Raw genomic sequence first — 15,235 nt, 5'->3', positions numbered from 1 at the left:
CTCATCGGCAGACCACCTTCCAGGGCTGGGGGTGAACATTACACAGTATCCTCATGGCCCCCCCAACCCCCCTCTCATCGGCGGGCCACCTTTCAGGGCCGAGGGAGTGAACATTACACAGTATCCTCATAGCCCCCCCTCTCCCTCGACGGGCCAACTTCAGGGCTGAGGGTATGAACACCACACAGTATCCTCATAGCCCCCCCTCTCATCGACGGGCCACCTTCCAGGGCTGAGGGGTGAACATTACACAGTATCCTCATGGCCCCCCCCTCTCATCGGCGGGCCACCTTCGGGGCCGAGTGGTGAACATTACACAGTATCCTCATAGCCCCCCTCTCATCGCGGGCCACCTTCCAGGGCTGAGGGGTGAACATTACACAGTATCCTCCTAGCCCCCTCTCATCGACGGGCCACTTTCAGGGCTGAGGGTGAACGTTACAAATGTCAAACCACTGTTTCCTCCACCTTCCTGTGTGGCAGCAGGCCGTTGTGTGGCAGCAGGCCGTTGTGTGGCAGCAGGCCGTTGTGGCATCCAGGCCGTTGCGTGGCAGCGCCGGTCTCCTCCAGCGGTCTCTGCTCCTCCCCACCACCCTCCAGAACTGTGTATCCTTGAACAGGAAGACAGCGTTGTGCGTGTAGGAGAAGTAGGCGGGCGTCTATGCTGCCGCCCGGGTGATCCCAGACGCTACTGCTGGGAACACAGCTGTGATCTTCCTTGGGAAGCCTGGGGACACGCGGGTGGCTGTCACGTCGAACACATACACCTGTTGGAACACATACACCTGTTGGAACACATACACCTGTTGGAACACATACACCTGTTGGAACACATACACCTGTTGGAACACATACACCTGTTGGAACACTTACACCTGTTGGAACACATACACCTGTTGGAACACTTACACCTGTTGGAACACATACACCTGTTGGAACACATACACCTGTTGGAACACATACACCTGTCGGAACACATACACCTGATGGAACACATACACCTGTTGGAACACATACACCTGATGGAACACATTTACCTGTTGGAACACATACACCTGTTGGAACACATTTACCTGTTGGAACACATACACCTGTTGGAACACATACACCTGTTGGAACACATACACCTGTTGGAACACATACACCTGTTGGAACACATTCACCTGTTGGAACACATACACCTGTCGGAACACATACACCTGTTGGAACACATACACCTGTTGGAACACATTCACCTGTCGGAACACATACACCTGTCGGAACACATACACCTGTCGGAACACATACACCTGTTGGAACACATACACCTGTTGGAACACATACACCTGTTGGAACACATACACCTGATGGAACACATTCACCTGTTGGAACACATACACCTGTTGGAACACATACACCTGATGGAACACATACACCTGTTGGAACACATACACCTGTTGGAACACATACACCTGTTGGAACACATTCACCTGTTGGAACACATACACCTGTTGGAACACATACACCTGTTGGAACACATACACCTGTTGGAACACATACACCTGTTGGAACAGATACACCTGTTGGAACACATACACCTGTTGGAACACATACACCTGTTGGAACACATACACCTGTTGGAACAGATACACCTGTTGGAACACATACACCTGTTGGAACACATACACCTGTTGGAACACATTTACCTGTTGGAACAGATACACCTGTTGGAACACATTCACCTGTTGGAACACATACACCTGTTGGAACACATACACCTGTTGGAACACATACACCTGTTGGAACACATACACCTGTTGGAACACATACACCTGTTGGAACACATACACCTGTTGGAACATACACCTGATGGAACACATACACCTGTTGGAAAACATACACTTGTTGGAACACATACACCTGTTGGAACACATACACCTGTTGGAACACATACACCTGTTGGAACACATACACCTGATGGAACACATACACCTGTTGGAAAACATACACTTGTTGGAACACATACACCTGTTGGAACACATACACCTGTTGGAACACATACACCTGTTGGAACATACACCTGTTGGAACACATACACCTGTTGGAACACATTCACCTGTTGGAACACATACACCTGTTGGAACACATACACCTGTTGGAACACATACACCTGTCGGAACACATACACCTGTCGGAACACATACACCTGTCGAACACATACACCTGTTGGAACACATTCACCTGTTGGAACACATACACTTGTTGGAACACATACACCTGTTGGAACACATACACCTGTTGGAACACATACACCTGTTGGAACACATACACCTGTTGGAACACATTCACCTGTTGGAACACATTTACCTGTTGGAACACATACACCTGTTGGAACACATTCACCTGTTGGAACACATACACCTGTTTAGATGACAGGAGGAGGAAATAAACAACCGTTGAAAAATGTAAACGAGGCCGGTGATGAATGTACTAAACAACAAGATGGTACATTTTTATCAGTTTATCAAAACAAAACAACTCCGATGGGGATTTTCTGCGGAACACAATATTTCCACGTGTTTTAACAGCTGATTCAGGCATTTTTTTCCCTTCACTTTTTCCACTTGGATATAATTGGGAAATATTAAAGGAGGAATGTTTAAACTCTGTGGAGAATAATGTAGCCCTTTACTGAACCGTTTTATGGTGTTTTTCTGCTGATCTAACATTTCAAATGTATCAAATCAAACTTTATTTAAAGTGCTTATGAAATCTCTAAACATTTCACATTTAAACAACCGAATCAAGCAGATAAATGAAAAACAAACAGGAAGGAGATTAATAAAGAATATTAAACATAAATCAACAATATGTTAATGACACATGTCAAATTCACAATATGTTAATGACATGGCTAAAACAACAATATGTTAATGACACATAATGTCAAATTCACAATATGTTAATGACATGTCAAATCAACAAAAATTAATGTTAATGACACATGGCTAATCAACAATATGTTAATGACACATGTCAAATTCACAATATGTTAATGACATGTCAAATCAACAAAATGTTAATGACACATGGTTAATCAACAATATGTTAATGACATATGTCAAATCAACAATATGTTAAATAACATGTCAAATCAACAATATGTTAATGACATATGTCAAATCAACCAAATAAAGCAATGACATATAATAAATCAACCAAATCAACCAAATGTTAATGACATATGTCAAATCAACAATATGTTAATGACACATGGTTAATCAACCATATGTTAATGACATATGTCAAATCAACAATATGTTAATGACATCAAATCAACAATATGTTAATGACATATGCACATGTCAAATCAACAATATGTTAATGACTTACATAGGTGCCCATGAAGAAGTAGATGTATGAGTCCTTCTGTCATAGAAGGCTGTCTATGGACTAGTAGACTTATAGGAACCCCTCAGAGATGAGTCTAGGGTGGAGGTGTCCTCGGGGTCCTGTAAACACCTGTCATTGTCATCGTCATACCTCCAGTACTGGGTGCCTAGTGTACACAAGGAGATATTCATACAAATATATTTATTCAACTTCTATATTTTCATAACAGACATAATTTAAAAAACTAAATAACAGAATCAATTAATACAGTCATATGATAAGTCAGGACTACGATTTACAGCCAGAGTTGAGCATCAAGAGGAGACTCAAACCTCCTACAGATGGAAACACAGTAAAGGAGACTCAAGCCTCTAACATATGAGAGAGAGACAAAGACAGAGAGACAGAGACAGAGACAGACCAGACCAGACCAGACCAGACCAGAGACCGACAGACAGACAGACAGACAGACAGAAGACAGACAGACAGACAGACAGACAGACAGACAGACAGACAGACAGGTTTACTCTAGTCAGTTCCATTACCTTTAAAGAAGTAGACAGCATCAGTGTTCCTGTTCCACACGTGAACACATGCGTCTACCCTTGAGGGTATGCCGTGCCAGCCCACCTGAAGAGCCACCGGGTCACCATAGCGAGTTCGGTTGGTCCTGTCCTCATACAGAGGAATGATTCCAACCCTTGCAACTAAGGACCATATGTTACGTGCGTTTTGAAAATGCAGATATTTATCTTATATTTTGGGGAATGTTTATACAACGTAATGAATGAGGTTGTAGATATACTACATTACCAAAAAGTATGTGGACACCTGCAACTCATTACATAATCATGGGCATTAATATTGAGTTGGTCCCTCCTTTGCAGCTCCACTCTCTTCTGGGAAGGCTTTCCACTAGATGTTGGAACATTGCTGCCTGTAGCCTCCCACTCTTCTGGGAAGGCTTTCCACTAGATGTTGGAACATTGCTGCTACAACAGCCTGCTCTTCTGGGAAGGCTTTCCACTAGATGTTGGAACATTGCTGCTGCAACAGCCTCCACTCTTCTGGGAAGGCTTTCCACTAGATGTTGGAACATTGCTGCTATAACAGCCTCCACTCTTCTGGAGAACTTTCCACTAGATGTTGGAACATTGCTGCTTTATAACAGCCTCCACTCTTCTGGGAAGGCTTTCACTAGATGTTGGAACATTAATGCTATAACAGCCTCCACTCTTCTGGAAGGCTTTCCACTAGATGTTGGAACATTGCTGCTATAACAGCCTCCCACTCTTCTGGGAAGGCTTTCCACTAGATCATCTGTTGGAACATTGCTGCTATAACAGCCTCCACTCTTCTGGGAAGGCATTCCACTGAATGTTGGAACATTGCTGCTGCCAGCCTCACTCTTCTAGGGAAGGCGCTCCTTAGATGTTGGTACATTGCTGCTATAACAGCCTCCACTCTTCTAGGAAGGCTTTCCACTAGATGTTGGAACATTGCTGCTAGAACAGTCTCCACTCTTCTGGGGAAGGCTTTCCACTAGATGTTGGAACATTGCTGCTAGAACAGCCTCCACTCTTCTGAAGGCTTTCCACTAGATGTTGGAACATTAATGCTATAACAGCCTCACTCTTCTGGGAAGGCTTTCCACTAGATGTTGGAACATTGCTGCAGGGACTGACTTCCATTCAGCCACAAGAGCATTAGTGAGGTCAGGTACTGATGTTGGGTGAATAGGCCGGCCTACTTGTCCGGCCTTCCAATTCAACCCAAGGTGTTCGATGGGGTTGAGGTCAGGGCAAACCAGTCAACTTCTTCCCCACCGATGTCGACAAACCATTTCTGTATGGACCTCGCTTTGTGCAGTGGCACTGCCATGCTGAAGAACAGAATCAGAAACATTGGAAGAACAGAATCTTCTAGAATGTCATTGTATGCTGTAGCGTTAAGATTTCCGTTCACTGGAGCTAAGGGCCCAAGCCATGAAAGACAGCCCTAGACCAATACCCATCCTCCACCAAGGCACTATGCATTGGGCAGTCGCGTTCTTCTGGCATCCGCCAAACGGGTCGTCCATCGGACTGCCAGATGGTGTAGCGTGATTCATCCCTCCAGAGCAACGCGTTTCCTGTTCCAGAGTCCAATGGCGGCAAACTTTACACCACTCCAGCCCCGAGCTTGCGTTGCATGATGGTCATAGGCTTGTGCGGCTGCTGGTTACATGGAAACCCATTTCATGAAGCTCATGATGAACGGTGTTGTGCTGGCGTTGCTTCCAAGAGGCAGTTTGAAACTTCGGTGTGAGTGTTGAAACCGAGGACAGACGGTTTATCTTGGCTTCGCTGGTCTCGTTCTGTGAGCTTGTGTGGCCTACCGCTTTGACTGAGCCATTGTTGCTCCTAGACGTTTCCACTTCACAATAACAGACCTCCAAGTTTACATGATTCCATATGTGCTATTTCATAGTTTTGATGTCTTCACTATTATTCTACAATATAGAAAACATTTAAATAAAGACAAATCTTGACAAACAGGATGAGTAGGTGTTCTGGAACTTTTACTTATGTATATATATATTTATATTTCAACCTCTTTTCCATACTTTTTATAATGATGATTGAGAGTCCATCTCATTGTTTTCAAAGTACACAAATATATAGTTGTTGGTCTGTAGGAATTAATTGGCTTCACACTCAAAGTCGTTGAAGAGGTGCTGACTAATGGAAAGGTAAACTTTAAGATTGTGATTATTTGTCTGTTTTACCTGTTCTCATAGAGCCAGTACCAGCCGTCCCTCATGAAGTAGGTGTTGAGCCGAATCACCACCTCACCGTACTGGGTTCTCTCCTTCCTGATCCAGTCAAACACTGTATTGAACTGACCCTTACAGCCCCCTAAGGGAAACAGACCAGACACTGTGTTGAACCCATACAGCCCCCTAGAGGGAAACAGACCAGACACTGTGTTGAACCTTACAGCCCCCTAGAGGAAACAGACCAGACACTGTGTTGAACACAGCCCCCTAGGAGGGAAACAGACCAGAGACTGTATTTGAACCTCCCACAGCCCACTAGAGGGAAACAGACCAGACACTGTGTTGAACCTTACAGCCCCCTAGAGGAAACAGACCAGACACTGTGTTGAACCTTACAGCCCCTAGAGGGAAACAGACCAGACACTGTGTTGAACCTTACAGCCCCTAGAGGGAAACAGACCAGACACTGTGTTGAACCTTACAGCCCCCCTAGAGGGAAACAGACCAGACACTGTGTTGAACCTTACAGCCCCCTAGAGGAAACAGACCAGAGACTGTGTTGAACCTTACAGCCCACTAGAGGGAAACAGACCAGACACTGTGTTGAACCTTACAGCCCCCTAGAGGGAAACAGACCAGACACTGTGTTGAACCTTACAGCCCCCTAGAGGGAAACAGACCAGACACTGTGTTAGACCTTACAGCTAGAAACAGACAGACACTGTGTTGAACCTTACAGCCCCCTAGAGAGGAAACAGACCAGACACTGTGTTGAACCTTACAGCCCCCTAGAGGAAACAGACCAGACACTGTGTTGAACCTTACAGCCCCCTAAGAGGAAACAGACCAGACACTGTGTTGAACCTTACAGCCCCCTAGAGGAAACAGACCAGACACTGTGTTGAACACAGCCCCTAGAGGGAAACAGACCAGACACTGTGTTGAACCTTACAGCCCCCTAGAGGGCAGACTAGACACTGTGTTGAACCTTACAGCCCCCTAGAGGGAAACAGACCAGACACTGTGTTGAACCTTACAGCCCCCTAGAGGAAACAGACCAGACACTGTATTTGAACCTTACAGCCCCCTAGAGGGAAACAGACCAGACACTGTGTTGAACATACAGCCCCTAGAGGAAACAGACCAGACACTGTATTTGAACCTTACAGCCCCCTAGAGGGAAACAGACCAGACACTGTGTTTGAACCTTACAGCCCCTAGAGGGAAACAGACCAGACACTGTATTTGAACATACAGCCCCTAGAGGGAAACAGACCAGACACTGTGTTGAACCTTACAGCCCCCTAAGGAAACAGACCAGACACTGTGTTGAACCTTACAGCCCCCCTAGAGGAAACAGACCAGACACTGTATTTGAACCTTACAGCCCCTAGAGGGAAACAGACCAGACACTGTGTTGAACCTTACAGCCCCCTAGAGGGAAACAGACCAGACACTGTATTGAACCTTACAGCCCCTAGGGAAACAGACCAGACACTGTGTTGAACCTTACAGCCCCTAGAGGAAACAGACCAGACACTGTGTTGAACCTTACAGCCCCCTAGAGGGAAACAGACCAGACACTGTGTTGAACACAGCCCCTAGAGAAACAGACCAGACACTGTATTTGAACCTTACAGCCCCTAGAGGAAACAGACCAGGCACTGTGTTGAACCTTACAGCCCCCTAGAAGGAAACAGACCAGACACTGTGTTGAACCTTACAGCCCCTAGAGGAAACAGACCCAGACCAGACAAACAGATGGAAGAGGTTGACAGACAGCAAATGGTAGGTGGACAGGTGTAGGGAGGTAGGTAGACAGGTGTAGGGAGGTAGGTAGACAGGTGTAGGGGAGTGGAGGTAGACAGGTGTAGGGTGGTAGACAGGTGTAGGTAGGTAGGTAGGTAGGTAGGTAGGTAGGTAGGTAGGTAGACAGGTGTAGGTAGGTAGGTGACAGGTAGGTAGGTAGGTGAACAGGTAGGTAGGTAGGTAGACAGGTAGGTAGGTGAACAGGTAGGTAGACAGGTAGGTAGGTAGACAGGTGGAGGTAGACAGGTAGGTAGGTGGGTGGTGGGTGGTGGGTAGGTAGGTGGGTAGGTGAACAGGTGACAGGTGGACAGGTAGACAGGTGACAGGTAGACAGGTGTGGGTAGGTGAACAGGTGTGGTGGTAGACAGGTGTGGTGGGTGGTGGGTGGGTAGGTGGGTGGTGGGTGGGTGGGTGGGTAGGTGGGTGGGTGGGTGGGTAGGTGGGTGGGTGGGTGGGTGGGTGCAGACAGACAGACAGGTGTAGGTGGGTGGGTGAATGGGTAGATGGGTGGTGGGTGGGCTGGGTGGGTGGGTAGATGCGTAGGTAGGTAGATGAATGACAGGTGTGGGTAGGTAAGCAGGTGGTGGGTGGGTTGATAGATAGGTAGGTAGAACAGGTGTAGGTGGGTAGGTAGGTAGGTAGGTGACAGGTGTAGGTGGGTAAGCAGGTAGGTAGGTAGGTGAATGACAGGTGTAGGTAGGTAAGCAGGTAGGTGAATGGTGGGTAGGTAGATAGGTAGGTAGGTAGACAGGTGTGGTAGGTGGTGACAGACAGGTGTGGGCAGGTGGGTAGGTGGTGGGTGGCAGGTAGGTAGGTGGTATACAGAATGCAAAAGAAATATATTTATTGAATCATCATGGTGCCCATAGAATATATCATGGTGCCTATAGAATATATAATATTTATTTAATCATCATGGTGCCCATAGAATATATCACGGTGCCTATAGAATATAGGTAGGTAGGTAGGTAGATAGGTAGGTAGGTAGGTAGGTAGATAGGTAGATAGGTAGATAGGTAGATAGGTAGGTAGATAGGTAGATAGGTAGATAGGTAGATAGGTAGATAGGTAGATAGGTAGACAGGTAGTATATTCCTATTTCTCCACTAGGTGGTAATGTTTCCACAACTTTCACATACAGTGGCTCTGTCCTACCATAGAGGTGCTGTATGGACTTCCTGTCCATCCAGTTGATCTCAAGCCTGATTCCTGGGGCAGGTAACTGGGTTGCATAATGGAACCAGTCCTGTAGATGTGAGGCAGGCCCAGGACGTGGCCTATCTCATGCACTGCCACCTGACGGGTGGGAAAACAACGGTAGTATTCAGGGGTAATTACATTCGACTAAATTACAGGTGCAATTAGGGCTAAGTACCTTGCTTAAGGGCACACTGACAGATTTTCACCTCGTCGACTTGGCGACTCAAACTATTAACTTTTCAGTTATTGGCCCAACCACTAGGCTACCTGATAGTGCTCACTCAGCCCGGACATTCAACCACTAGGCAACCTGATAGTGCTCACTCAGCCCGGACATTCAACCACTAGACAACCTAATAGTGCTCACTCCAGCCTTGACATTTAACCACTAGGCTACCTGATAGTGCTCACTCAGCCCTGACATTTAACCACTAGGCTACCTGATAGTGTCCACTCAGCCCTGACATTTAACCACTAGGCTACCCTGATAGTGTCCACTCAGCTGACATTTAACCACTAGGCTACCTGTCTCCTACCTGATAGTGTCCACTCAGCCCCTGACATTTAACCACTAGGCTACCTGATAGTGTCACTCAGCCCTGACATTTAACCACTAGGCTACCTGTCTCTACCTGATAGTGTCCACTCAGCCCCTGACATTTAACCACTAGGCTACCTGATAGTGTCCACTCAGCCCTGACATTTTAACCACTAGGCTACCACAGTAGTGCTCACTCAGCCTTGACATTTAACCACTAGGCTACCTGTCTCTACCTGATAGATCACAAGTCCATCAGATATACAGATAACCATCATGTTTGAGTCAGAAACATCACTGTCCCACACTCACTTTGAGCAGGCTGATCCCACTGCCAGTGTTGGTGCAGTGAAATGTTCATCGTCATCAAAGTGAATGTCTCTAGGAACTCAGGCGTGAGCAAGCTCTCGTCAGGCTGCCATCGAACTTCTGGTTGCATCCCAAGTGTCTCCCTGCATGGTTGAAACACAACGGAAAGGACACACTATCTATCATCATTGCCTCTACTAAATGTAAAGATATAAAATTGAAAAAAAAAAATACCCATTTTCAGGAAGATATAGCATAATGAAAGCCTGGTCCGTGATCTGCTTGTGCTGTCCTACCAGCTGTCAACAAGACAGCATATACAGGTCTGGGACCAGGCGAGAGTAGATGCAATTTGTTCATAACATTCAATTCATCCCAAATACACAGGTAATATTGTCTAAACCAAGGCATGTGAGACAAGACTGTGTACCAGTCTGTTTCTGCAAACATTCCAGTCCTTGTACTTTGTGTCATTGCATTACAGGGACTGGTAAGGATAGGTATGTTAGCAGAAACGGACTGGTGCCCAGGATAACACGAGACCCACCTGTTCCAAAACCCAGTTTGATGTCTACAACCGCCAGGGGAGAGGATGTGTCCTCTACAAACTCCAGGGGAGACACCTCGCTCCACATCCTGAAGGCCAGGCTGATGACATGTCTCTGGTCCTGTATGGTCAGCTGACTGCTGTAGCCCTCTCCTAGAAATTAACAAAGGCCAGCACACACTCTGTTGAATATGACAGGTCTCTGGACTCATAGTAACCCTCACCTATCAGTCTCATAGTAACCCTCAACTATCAGCCTCATAGTAACCCTCCTCTATCAGCCTCATAGTAACCCTCACCTATCAGTCTCATAGTAACCCTCCTCTATCAGCCTCATAGTAACCCTCAACTATCAGCCTCATAGTAACCCTCACCTATCAGCCTCATAGTAACCCTCACCTATCAGCCTCATAGTAACCCTCACCTATCAGCCTCATAGTAACCCTCACCTATCAGCCTCATAGTAACCCTCACCTGTCAGCCTCATAGTAACCCTCACCTATCAGCCTCATAGTAACCCTCACCTGTCAGCCTCATAGTAACCCTCACCTATCAGCCTCATAGTAACCCTCACCTATCAGCCTCATTGTAACCCTCACCTATCAGCCTCATAGTAACCCTCACCTATCAGCCTCATAGTAACCCTGCCCTATCAGTCTCATAGTAACCCTCACCTATCAGCCTCATAGTAACCCTCACCTATCAGCCTCATTGTAACCCTCACCTATCAGCCTCATAGTAACCCTCACCTATCAGCCTCATAGTAACCCTCACCTATCAGCCTCATAGTAACCCTCACCTATCAGCCTCATAGTAACCCTCACCTATCAGCCTCATAGTAACCCTCACCTATCAGCCTTATAGTAACCCTCACCTATCAGCCTCATAGTAACCCTCACCTATCAGCCTCATAGTAACCCTCACCTATCAGCCTCATAGTAACCCTCACCTATCAGCCTCATAGTAACCCTCACCTATCAGCCTCATAGTAACCCTCACCTATCAGCCTCATAGTAACCCTCACCTATCAGCCTCATAGTAACCCTCACCTATCAGTCTCATAGTAACCCTCACCTGTCAGTCTCATAGTAACCCTCACCTATCAGTCTCATAGTAACCCTCACCTATCAGCCTCATAGTAACCCTCACCTATCAGTCTCATAGTAACCCTCACCTGTCAGTCTCATAGTAACCCTCACCTGTCAGTCTCATAGTAACCCTCACCTATCAGTCTCATAGTAACCCTCACCTATCAGTCTCATAGTAACCCTCACCTATCAGTCTCATAGTAACCCTCACCGATTAGCCTCATAGTAACCCTCATCTATCAGCCTCATAGTAACCCTCACCTATCAGTCTCATAGTAACCCTCACCTATCAGTCTCATAGTAACCCTCACCTATCAGCCTCATTGTAACCCTCACCTATCAGGCTCATAGTAACCCTCACCTATCAGTCTCATAGTAACCCTCACCTATCAGCCTCATAGTAAGCCTCACCTATCAGTCTCATAGTAACCCTCACCTATCAGCCTCATAGTAACCCTCACCTATCAGCCTCATAGTAACCCTCACCTATCAGCCTCATAGTAACCCTCACCTATCAGCCTCATTGTAACCCTCACCTATCAGCCTCATTGTAACCCTCACCTATCAGCCTCATTGTAACCCTCACCTATCAGCCTCCACTTCAGCACCATTTTGGAGAATGCCATGTTTCCCAATGCACGTCTCCCCACGTGTATCTTCTGCCTCCGCTTGGACAGCAGTGAGGCCACGCGGTTCTGATGCTGATGAGGCCTGTCAGTAGCAGTGGTAGGAGGAGGGCTCTGATGAGGTCTGTCAGTAGCAGTGGTAGGAGGAGGGCTCTGATGAGGTCTGTCAGTAGCAGTGGTAGGAGGAGGGCTCTGATGAGGTCTGTCAGTAGCAGTGGTAGGAGGAGGGCTCTGATGAGGTCTGTCAGTAGCAGTGGTAGTAAGAGGGCTCTGATGAGGTTTGTCAGTACCAGTGGTTCGAGGAGGCCTCTGATGACGTCTGTCAGTAGCAGTGGTAGGAGGAGGGCTCTGATGAGGTCTGTCAGTAGCAGTGGTAGGAGGAGGCCTCTGATGAGGTCTGTCAGTAGCAGTGGTAGGAGGAGGCCTCTGATTAGGTCTGTCAGTAGCAGTAGTAGGAGGAGGCCTCTGATGAGGTCTGTCAGTAGCAGTGGTAGGAGGAGAGCTCTTACGCTGATGAGGTCTGTCAGTAGCAGTGGTAGGAGGAGGGCTCTGATGAGGTCTGTCAGTAGCAGTGGTAGGAGGAGGCCTCTGATGAGGTCTGTCAGTAGCAGTGGTAGGAGGAGGGCTCTGATGAGGTCTGTCAGTAGCAGTGGTAGGAGGAGGGCTCTGATGAGGTCTGTCAGTAGCAGTGGTAGGAGGAGGCCTCTGATGAGGTCTGTCAGTAGCAGTGGTAGGAGGAGGGCTCTGATGAGGTCTGTCAGTAGCAGTGGTAGGAGGAGGGCTCTGATGAGGTCTGTCCGTAGCAGTGGTAGGAGGAGGCCTCTGATGAGGTCTGTCAGTAGCAGTGGTAGGAGGAGGGCTCTGATGAGGTCTGTCAGTAGCAGTGGTAGGAGGAGGGCTCTGATGAGGTCTGTCCGTAGCAGTGGTAGGAGGAGGCCTCTGATGAGGTCTGTCAGTAGCAGTGGTAGGAGGAGGGCTCTGATGAGGTCTGTCAGTAGCAGTGGTAGGAGGAGGGCTCTGATGAGGTCTGTCAGTAGCAGTGGTAGGAGGAGGCCTCTGATGAGGTCTGTCAGTAGCAGTGGTAGGAGGAGGGCTCTGATGAGGTCTGTCAGTAGCAGTGGTAGGAGGAGGCCTCTGATGAGGTCTGTCAGTAGCAGTGGTAGGAGGAGGCCTCTGATGAGGTCTGTCAGTAGCAGTGGCAGGAGGAGGCCTCTGATGAGGTCGGTCAGTAGCAGTGGTAGGAGGAGGGCTCTGATGAGGTCTGTCAGTAGCAGTGGTAGGAGGAGGCCTCTGATGAGGTCTGTCAGTAGCAGTGGTAGGAGGAGGCCTCTGATGAGGTCTGTCAGTATTAGTGGTAGGAGGAGGGTTCCGATGAGGTCTGTCATTAGCAGTGGTAGGAGGAGGCCTCTGATGAGGTCTGTCAGTAGCAGTGGTAGGAGGAGGCCTCTGATGAGGTCTGTCAGTAGCAGTGGTAGGAGGAGGCCTCTGATGAGGTCTGTCAGTAGCAGTGGTAGGAGGGGGGCTCTGATGAGGTCTGTCAGTAGCAGTGGTAGGAGGGGGGCTCTGATGAGGTCTGTCAGTAGCAGTGGTAGGAGGAGGCCTCTGATGAGGTCTGTCAGTAGCAGTGGTCGGAGGAGGCCTCTGATGAGGTCTGTCAGTAGCAGTGGTAGGAGGAGGCCTCTGATGAGGTCTGTCAGTAGCCGTGGTAGGAGGAGGCCTCTGATGAGGTCTGTCAGTAGCAGTGGTAGGAGGAGGCCTCTGATGAGGTCTGTCAGTAGCACTGGTAGGGTCGTTCACTGTGTGACTGTGTGTATTGCTGTTATTCTCTGTGTTGTTTATAGCAGAATCATTGAGAGTATCACCGACTGGGTCGTAGTATTCTGTTGTGCTACTGGCAGATATATCACTGTTGTAGGTACTAACAGTGCTATTAAAAATGTCACTGAATGAATTGTCAACCTCTGTGTAGTTTCCATCAGTGCCATTAGAAAGGTCAGTGAATATGTTATCGTCCACTGTGTAATCAGTAGCAGAGCCATTTAAAACACCACCGAATGTTTTGTTAGAGTTTTCTGAGGTGTCTGTGTTCCTAGTTAGCCAGGTGGCGGTGTTGATTCCAAGTGCTGAGCTGGTGGAGTTGGGTACTTCCTCAGTAGCATCATCAGTCTCCTTATCCGGGACCCCACACCGTGGCTTGTTCATGGCAGCCTTGGTGGCGTCGTCAAACAGCCCTGTGACAGACAGGCCGGACACCATCTGGAAGTCTCTGAGAGCTGAGATGAAGGCTTGGCTTTCAGTGGGATTTGGAGAGTCATCGTCATCATCATCATCAGTCTCTGCACGTGACAACGACGAGTCTCCCTCCTGTATCCCAGATAGGTCTTCCTCCCCGGGAAAGTCTTCATCGTTAGAAATGCCTGTTGATTGGTCAAACTGGAGCTCCTCCCAGTTCACCGGTCTTATGAAGCCGTACCTTGAGAGAAATAGCTGGAAATATGGCATGTTGTTAAAACAGCTGGTCGAACTAACACCTCTAGAACATCTAACAGGAAATAACCTAGTCTGGGTACCAGTCTGTTTAGATAACATTCCTCTAGTCTGGGTACCACTCTATTTAGATAACATTCCTCTAGTCTGGCTACCAGTCTGTTTAGATAACATTCCTCTAGTCTGGGTACCACTCTATTTAGATAACATTCCTCTAGTCTGGCTACCAGTCTGTTTAGAAAACATTCCTCTAGTCTGGGTACCAGTCTGTTTAGATAACATTCCTCTAGTCTGTTTAGATAACATTCCTCTAGTCTGGGTACCAGTCTGTTTAGATAACATTCCTCTAGTCTGTTTAGATAACATTCCTCTAGTCTGGGTACCAGTCTGTTTAGATAACATTCCTCTAGTCTGGGTACCAGTCTGTTTAGATAACATTCCTCTAGTCTGGGTACCAGTCTGTTTAGATAACATTCCTCTAGTCTGGGTACCACTCTGTTT

The 15,235-nt window shown here is 47.5% G+C and overlaps 1 pseudogene; it reads right to left on the bottom strand.

Annotated features, from left to right (window-relative positions):
- Positions 1–419: 419 nt before the first annotated feature.
- On the bottom strand, positions 420–14,749 carry LOC135534078 (matrix metallopeptidase-21-like; annotated as a pseudogene).
- Between the last annotated feature and the right edge of the window lie 486 nt (positions 14,750–15,235).

This window comes from Oncorhynchus masou, unplaced genomic scaffold (genome assembly GCF_036934945.1).
Source record: "Oncorhynchus masou masou isolate Uvic2021 unplaced genomic scaffold, UVic_Omas_1.1 unplaced_scaffold_2978, whole genome shotgun sequence".
In the NCBI taxonomy this organism is placed as follows: Eukaryota; Metazoa; Chordata; class Actinopteri; order Salmoniformes; family Salmonidae; genus Oncorhynchus; species Oncorhynchus masou.
This window is presented reverse-complemented; position numbering and strand designations above follow the sequence as displayed.